The sequence below is a fragment of the Cupressus sempervirens genome, chromosome 8 (genome assembly GCF_028749045.1).
Source record: "Cupressus sempervirens isolate cs-2001-9-10 chromosome 8, ASM2874904v1, whole genome shotgun sequence".
NCBI classification, from domain to species: Eukaryota; Viridiplantae; Streptophyta; class Pinopsida; order Cupressales; family Cupressaceae; genus Cupressus; species Cupressus sempervirens.
Window position 1 is genome coordinate 746,206,416 of NC_143125.1, and position 7,710 is coordinate 746,214,125.

Here is a 7,710-nt window from a genome sequence, read left to right on the forward strand (position 1 = left end):
CTTCATAATGCCTATACCACCTTGATTGAGAATTTGAAAATTGTTTTTTCTTCCATTGTAAGATGAATTTGTGGATTTAACTATTTATACATTAATAGACTTCAATTAAAATTTGACCACTCTACAACTTTCAAAGTAGGTGGAAAGGTGAAAATGGTCATGGAGCTAACATTACACATATTGGAAGGTCCATTTAAGTGCTTATTTCATGGACTTTGTCATTAAACCAAGTACCTTTGACCATTTATATAAAAATTTTATCCACAATATAAAAATGGTCATTTTATATCATATGATAAAGTTGTGGATTTAATAGACATGACCTTAAATTTGGCCCCTATACTTCTTTTAGTGCATGATGAAAAGGTGAAAATTTTTGTGGAGCTCACATTGAACATGTTGGAAGGTCCTTGTTAGATATGGATGCAGTCCTCATAATAGGATTGCTTTCAAAGAATTTTGTTGGCTTTAGTTCAAAAGTAGAAGAGACTATTGACATGATTGGGTAGTCCTCTTAGCAAGGAAGATGATGGAAGCCCATTGTGTACTAGAGTACAATGTCTTTTTTCTCAATTGGGCAATCCCTGAAACACGAAATCATAAAGAGCTTCATATAAAGATTGGGTCCCTTTTATTAATTGAGTCTGATAAGTTTGGTTATTAAAACTTAATAGAAATTTGGGGAAAGTGATTCTTACATTTGAGATTTGAGTAAGTTCAACTTATAGAAACAAATTCAATGCAATTCAATCTATAGAAATACGTTAATCTATTTGTGTCCATAAAAAACTCATTGTAAGTGTATGAATTCCATGGTATTCAAACTTACTTATCAAATCACATAGCAAGAGTATCATCACCTTGGCTTAGCCCACTCCTCACTATGGTTGTATGGAGTTATCCATATCTAGTACATGAAAAAGTTTTTAGTGCCATCAAGTAAGGTAGATTTGGGTTTTATGTTTACTTTTGATTCTAAATAAACTTCAACAGAGACAATGGAAAAAAATAGGCATGGCCAACTATAGTGCACAATTTGGTTTGGCCCACATATACCAACATTAATTTTGAAAACAAATATAAGAGATGAAATTCAAATTCTAATTGGGTTCATCCCATAGTGTTTTGGTTTTATGATGGTGATATTTTTGTGACCATAAAAGCTCAAACTCTTGGTGGCTCATTGTGATCGTAGTTTTGTAACTTTAACAATCTAATGTGCTAGTAGGTTTGAGCATCAGTATTGATAATTGGGAATGAGGTTCCTTGTTTGTGACCTCAATGATTTATAGCTCTAGGTCAAAAACATTTCATGTTTCATGTTTTGGAAGGGTGTCATGCCAGCATCACTAGTCACCTTCAATTCTCTAATGTACTCACATGTTTGAGCATCAGTATTGATAAATGGGGATGAGGTCCCTTGTTTGTGACCTCACAGATTCATAGCTTAGGTCAAAAACCTTTCATGTAAGGGAAGGGTGTCATGCCAGCATCACTGATTACTGAAATTTTTTTCCAATATTTAAAAGAAAAATAAAATTCAAAGTTTTGTATAGACCTAGTTGTTAGTGAAGTAACCTTGGAGTTAAGGAGGATCATTGTGATCAAGCAAGCTTGCAGCTATCACCCTAGGGACAATTCTGTATCCTACTAGATTTCCTATCATTGCTTTCCTCAATGGATTGATCATATGAAACTTGGATGGATGATAGAGGTTCAGCTTAATTTGAGCATCCTTCTTTGTTTTGCCAATGTGTCTCTTTGTTGTCTAGAAACATTGTCTTGGAGTTGATCCATACTTCACCCTATGCTTTGCCATCTTCACTTGAATAAAGGAGTTGTCTCTACCATCTATCCATGTCCAAGTAGAATGTCAAGAAATGGTCATGGATAACACCAATTGTGTTCTCGGCAAGCATAGTTCCATGAACATCAACTTTGGAACTGATTTGATTGACATTCTTGCAGTTTGTCCCTTTGACCATTAAAATCCCTAATACCTCTATCTATATCCAAAATAACATGGATTGTCTTGCTGCACAATTTGAACTTAGACTAAAATTCAGCCAAATAGTAAAACCACATCCTTTGATCATTTATTCTTACAATAGTCAAAGAATTTGTGAAAAAGAATCCAACTTGCCTACCTTGACTCTAATTAGACCATCTATCTCAAATTCCTAATCCAAAATATAATCATAGTTCCCAAGAGATGGTACCATACAAACTACTAAAGCCACCTTTAGTCTAACCTTTCTAATCTCCACAATAATGAATTTAAAATTTAGAGACCCAATAGAAATTTGTCAATTCAAACAAAAGAACAAGCATCTTTTTTATGCTCTTTCTTCTTAAGCACCCAAAACTGAAACTGTACCTTAATGAAGGAAATTATTAGCAATATTACATTACTTAGAAAAATATAATTAAAAGCTAAAACCAATACAATAAATAAGGTTTATATAGAGCCACTGATATTTCTTGATTAGATTGTGTTGTTTAGCCATCTATCTATTTTGATAATGGATCATAGAGTGTGATCTAAAACATTGATACAAAAAATTGCCCCACAATCTAACCTAGAAACAATGAGTATAGTTATATATTATAAAAATTTAATACTATTGAAAGTATGTATTTACTAGTCAAAATTGATCTAGGAGTAGGCAAGAGCCTATAACACAATAGTAAAGTGTGAACCTCTTATCTTGGAGATATTGAGTTCTACTCTACTCGAGCTTAACAAATCATTATAACTAATCTCAACAAATAATAATAAATAATCTAGACTTCGTCCCATTAAATCCATATCTATGATTGGACATTCTGTGTGGCGCCATCTAATATCCCCTGCATACCTCTTAACTATGGAAACCATATTAGACCTTACATAAGTGTACCATCAACATGAGAAAAGATCCCATCCATGTAGTAGGCATTCTTGGGACAATCATTTAAGGGATCAAGAAGCATTGCATTAACTCCAAGTCCAAATTCACCTACATCCATATAGGTTCTATAATACCAACCATCACTTGGATCCATATATGGCACAAACAACTCAAACAAGAAACCCTTATACAAAACCCTCCTCATTTTCCCACTATCTAGATCCTTGACATTTTCTTCTGATATTATAACTCCAACTCAAGGATTAGGTTTAACATGGTATTCCAAACTTCCCCACTTGACCATATGACCATCAACCTTAAAGCTTGGACCTTTGGGATGCTCAAGGGAAATGGGATTTAAAGGGGGTAACAAGGGATGCTTTTGGGTAGAAAGCCTATAATTTTTACCTTCTACTTTTGGTAGAACTATATATTTCTTACCTTTTTTGATCACCTCTTTGGAATCAATATCGATCAGAATGATGAGACCCTCAATTGGTCTCATGTGGAAGTTCATAGTTCCCATCATTGAATAACACTAGATTTTTTCTAGTCTCCTACATTCTTCAACCATACCAAACCAAACTAAAGAAAGAGTTAAGAAAATGAGGTCACTGACATTAAACCCTTGATTTGCTATAATTTCTACAAAGTTCTTATTTTACATAAGCAGACCAAGGGTTGGTTTCAACTCCTCAATTGTCATGGTAGGATACCCACTTTTATGATTGATTTCATTAGCTATAATTTGGCCTGATTCAAGGTCTATAATAAGTTTATGGGAATAACCATCAAAGAGAGCAATTACCGAAGCTTTTCTATTAGGAAGGCTCTACCCTACTTTCCAATTAAGTACTACTTCTTTCAAGGGTTCCTCTAAGACTATAGAATGAAGTGGGAATTCCTTATGTTTGAAGATAGAAGACTTTTTCAGAATGCTCTAGACTTTTCTAACTTCTTGAATGATAAGAGGGTCTAGATGATGTTTTGCAACTTCTTTCTTAGCATCCTCTATATTGTGCTAATGATCGAGCTTGTTTGTGTTCAACAAACCACTATTTTTGCTCCTACTTCTACCATCTTGATCATTCTTGAAACCTATTAATGGAAAAGGTACCCAAGTGTTGAGAAAATGCAGTAGCAACAAGGCTGCCATGAGAAATAGCAAGATTCTGAGATGAAAGGGGACATTCATAGCTTAAAGCTCTATAAACCATGGGAAATACTATAGAACTCTACTTACTTAGTTTTGCATTAGTAAGTGTTTATGATTGTCCTTCTCTTATCTTGGCATGGCTATTCAGTGGTTAATTAATCAAATTTGTTCCTTTTCATAGTGTATATGATTTGAACTAGTAAGTTCAGATCCATGTACAATTTTTTTGTTCTCAAACCACTAATTTTTTTTCCAAATGACATCATTCAAAATGTGATATAAATTATGATTTAAACTGAAATTTTAAGAGGCACTTAATGCATGCATTTGAAGCTATATGAATGAATCTAAAATAGCAACACAATGCACTATTGGCTCTTAAATGGATGATTCCATGCACATTTCGAAGAAATTAAAAGAAGAAATGGATGATCGAAGTATTTGGTTCCAAGCATAGTTTGCATAGAAATCCTAGGTCATAGAATTGGAAAAGGTTAAGATCAAATTCTTCTCATGGATTAAATGGAGTTGTTTGAGAATGGAATCTCATTTCTACTGAGAAGAAGCTAAACAAATACTCTGCATAGTAATGAAAAACCTCTAAGACTCTGGATTAAAACTAAATTGAATGCTTGTGTAGCTCTCATGTGCACTTTGTGAAACATAACATTGAAATAGGAAAGCCTTTTTCATTTTAACATGTTAAGCTCATGTTGGTCAAAATTTCAACTAACATGGGCATGGATTTAAAAAAGAGGATATTTTTCCTTCCATATTCTGACTAATCTAAAACATTTGAATAGATGGTCAAAAAAATTGGTTGAAAAATGAGGTCGAATGTACTACTGTTAATATCCTAGATGGCAAATAGAGGAGACCACCAAATGTTCTGTTGGTTCAAATAGAGCCCACAATGAAACTCATCACCAGACGAGTGAAGCTAAGGCTTGACAGCTTTGCAAGCTTTCCATATGCTCTTGATAACAAAAGAGCCCTGTATGTGCACATGTTCTTGCATGGTGAGAAGGGTTTGAAAGACAATTCCCTTCCATGCAAGTCTGTTAACTGGAAACCCAAAGAAAATGCAATGTCAAACTAGAATATTTCAAGATTCATCTCTAGTGATGTCATGAATAATCCATTTTGGACAAAGAGTGAGGCCTTGCTTCTATGTGGAGAGAAGGCCAAGGCCTCTTGACTCTTTGGGGAGACAACAAAAATCCCAAAAAACTCTATGAAAGCCATAATGGTCAGGACTAGAGGTCCAAAGAAAATCATGGAGCAATCACTCTAATTTATAATAGGAGGCTTTGGAAGGAGCCCAACAAGAATACTAATAGATATGCATGGATGTACGAACTCTAGAGAAAATATGGAGTTTTCTTGCAATAGAAAGAGGTTTTGTAAGCCAATAGTCTAACTTCTTTCAAATCTTGACAAGCCTGGCATTCCACAGATCAACTGGAAAATCTTGAAAGGAAAAAGGAATGCTCAAAAAGTGGAAAATATCCCCATGTGTAACCCATTTCCATTCAAAATGGTTAAGTTAAGGTAGAGTTGGAAAAAATGATTAGCAATAACAGAGCATTTGATGCTATTGAATAGCAGAGCCAAAGGCTTGACAAAATGTGTCTAGGCAACTCAATTCATTAGTGATGTTTTCTTCATCCTCCAAAAGAGTGAGAAAGGAATCATTAGCAAAATGACCATTGAAAAAATGGGAAGAGGAATCTGGTATGGAAATGGCATGACCCAAACATGAAGAGATGAAGTGGGCTAGCAAGTAACCAAACCCTTTAACAACCAGATATATAATGTTAGAGCTAGGGGGAAACCCTGCCTAATGGAAAGAAATAGCGAAAAGGCTTCAGATTGGGAGCTATTGATAGTAATACAAGCATTAGCATCTCCAAAAGTATCTCTACAAACTAAAGAAAATAAGGAGCAAAAACAACAGCCTAGAGCATAGCCAAAATGAAAGGCCATTCAATTTGGTCATAGGCTTTATCAAAATCAATTTAAAAAAAAAATAGATAGCTGATTAGACTTGTGAGCCCACTCCATGCCTTCCTAGCTAGCAATGATGTTGTCAAGAATATAACCAAATTTGGTAAACCTTGTTTTCACTAGCCTCACAATTAAAGGAAGCAGATGGTGAATATTAATATAAATTTCCTTAGCAATGATCTTAAAAGCCACATTGAGTAGGGTATTAGGTTGCTAGTTACAAATATCCTTAGGATTGCCAACTTTAGGTATGAATTTAATATTTCCTTTGTTGATAATAGCTCCTAAGCTTTTAGAATGATAGGCTTCAAGATAAACTTTGTGCAAGTTAGGATGAATATACTCCTAGAGGTGTTAGTAAAATTCATAAGGAAACCCATCACACCCAAGGGACTTGTCATAAAACATAGAAAAAACTTCCTCTTTAATTTCTCAAATGGTGAGAAGTTGCTCACATAAAGCACATTTCTCAACCGCTAGGTAGTTTGAAGTAACATAAATAAACTTTCCAAGGGCTTCATTCCAAGAAAATGAATTTCCCTATGAAGAAAACACATTTTTGTAATGGTAAACAAAATCTTGTAGGATGTCGGGGAGACTAGAATGAATAAAAGTTCCTTGTTTGATTTTTTAATCCCAAAATTGGTATGATAGGCTCAAACAGCCTAAATAAATTCCTTTAAAGCCTTATCACCAACCAATGGAGATGAGCTTTGATTTGGGCCCCTTGAGTAGCATAATTGTTTGCAACCTATTTATTAGGGTGTGGTTTAGCAAGCTAAATTTGTAAATCAACACCAAAAGGGTTACGAGTGAGAGCCTCAGAGGATTTCTTGAGAGTAGTGGTAGTCAATGCATAAGTGTGGTTTAGCAAGCTAAATTTGTAAATCAACACCAAAAGGGTTAAGGGTGAGAGCCTCAAAGGATTTCTTGAGAGTAGTGGTAGTCAACGCATAAGACTACCTTCTCAAAATTGCCAATTGCCACCTATAGATGCACATAAATCAAGTAGTTCTGGTAATGGCATCATTCCACCACTGAATCCATCTTATCTAAGAATGTGAATGCGGATCTAAATTCCAAACATGTAGGATATGAGCAATAGTGGAAGAATGCATCAAGACTGATATATTAAAGAGAAATTGAGTTCTGGCAACTCGTTGGATAGCTATGTGCCATAAAATATAAAATAAATGGGATAGTAGTCTAATAATGTCACATCTAGAAAGGGAATGATAGGTAAATCTTGATCCTCAAAAAAGGAGGAAAAAGATTGTGCAGTAATCATGGCATGATCAAGAAAATTTAAAATGTGGTCAAAGCTAGCTTAAATGTTGGACCAAGTGTGCCAAACCCCACTATGCTAGCAAAGGTTAGTATTGGGATAAAAAAGGCCAAATTTATTATGCATATAGTACTAGGCTTCCCTTTCCCTAGCTATCCAGCGAAAAGAAAAATTGTAATCTTTGTGAGAGGCTAGCTCAACCATATTGAAGTCACCACACATAACCCAAGTAGGTGGAAGCAAGTTGTCAGCCATCCAACCCTACAATTGAGATCTTTCCACAATATCACTAGAACCATAAACATTAACTACTCCAAAAGAATGATTATTGACAGAAAGAAAAAGTGAAATGATTCTATGCATGGGTTCAG

The 7,710-nt window shown here is 34.7% G+C and overlaps 1 pseudogene; it reads right to left on the reverse strand.

Moving 5' to 3' along the window:
- Positions 1 to 385: 385 nt before the first annotated feature.
- On the reverse strand, positions 386 to 4,086 carry LOC149544573 (amine oxidase [copper-containing] gamma 1-like; annotated as a pseudogene).
- Between the last annotated feature and the right edge of the window lie 3,624 nt (positions 4,087 to 7,710).